Source organism: Saccostrea cucullata, unplaced genomic scaffold (assembly GCF_032062105.1).
Source record: "Saccostrea cucullata isolate Sc308-1 unplaced genomic scaffold, CSIRO_AGI_Scuc_v1 ctg2467, whole genome shotgun sequence".
Taxonomy (NCBI): Eukaryota; Metazoa; Mollusca; class Bivalvia; order Ostreida; family Ostreidae; genus Saccostrea; species Saccostrea cuccullata.
Window position 1 is genome coordinate 68,989 of NW_026938444.1, and position 1,209 is coordinate 70,197.

The following is a 1,209-nucleotide window of genomic DNA, read 5'->3' on the forward strand; positions in this document are numbered from 1 at the left end:
TCTTTCATTTTATATACATTATATAACAATATAATATTGAAGATAATTTAAACAAAGTATTAATTTATATGCTTTACTTTTTGATTATAATGGAAATCTATTTCATTTCAAACTCTATAAACTACATTAATCAGGTGTGTTTTCTTCGACATCCATTTATATTAGATTTGAAAACTATCACAATATCTCAATTCCTAAACTATTAAACACAATATCAATGCTATAATTTCCGGCTTGTATTTCAGCATCTCTTTAGCTAAGAGGTTAGATATTCATAATATAATCTTGTTCTCTGTATTCTTAGCTTTAAAATGACACCAAACTTGTCTAAATCGAACGACAAATAAAAAAGTTATGGGTTAAAGAAAATTCCATTATATCCTTTACATAACTAACACTCTACAACTTTCACTTTCACTTTTAATTAATCTTTAATCTTAATCCCCTACTTTCACTTTCTCTTTTACTAATCTTTTAATCCCTGTTGACCTACTTGATCACTTTAATCCATGATCATCTTCGTATTTAGCCCTATACCCTATAACCTCATAGCTTCAGTGATAGTGAAATTCAAGCCGGAAATATAACATTGTTTTTGTGTTCAAGAGTTTAGGATTTGAGATATTGTGATAGTTTTTAAATCAAAATTAATATAAATGGATAGTGAAAAAATCACACTGGATTTATGTAGTTATAGAGTTTGAAATGATATAGATTTCCATTATAATTAAAATTCTAACTTTCTGCAATACACGTTTAATAGCAAAACGTGTGTTAAAAGAGCAAGGTCCACTTAATCGATTTGGAGATGTTTCTATTCCTGATTGGTCCCTTTTTTTGGAATACCTATAAATCTCAAGTTTATTGCTTTATATATGTTAAGGGTTAACACCGAATGAGACTGAGATTAAGTTTTGGGGTACAGGTTAAAAACGGAAAATGGCCACTGGCTAAATTTATCAGGAACGCACCTAATTGTTGAGTAAAGAATTGTTGAAAGTGAAAGCACGGGTTTAAAATTTAAATTTGAAGTGAAAATGAAATTATTGTATAAATATATTTTTTATAGGTTCAAAATTTGACTGAGGAAATCAGACAATAGAATGATTCAGAATGTCAATGCCAGTCAGCTATGATCCATTGAATTTAAAAAGATGTCATCAGTATGTATCAGGCTAAAATATGATTAATGGTTTCTTTAAAAGTGAC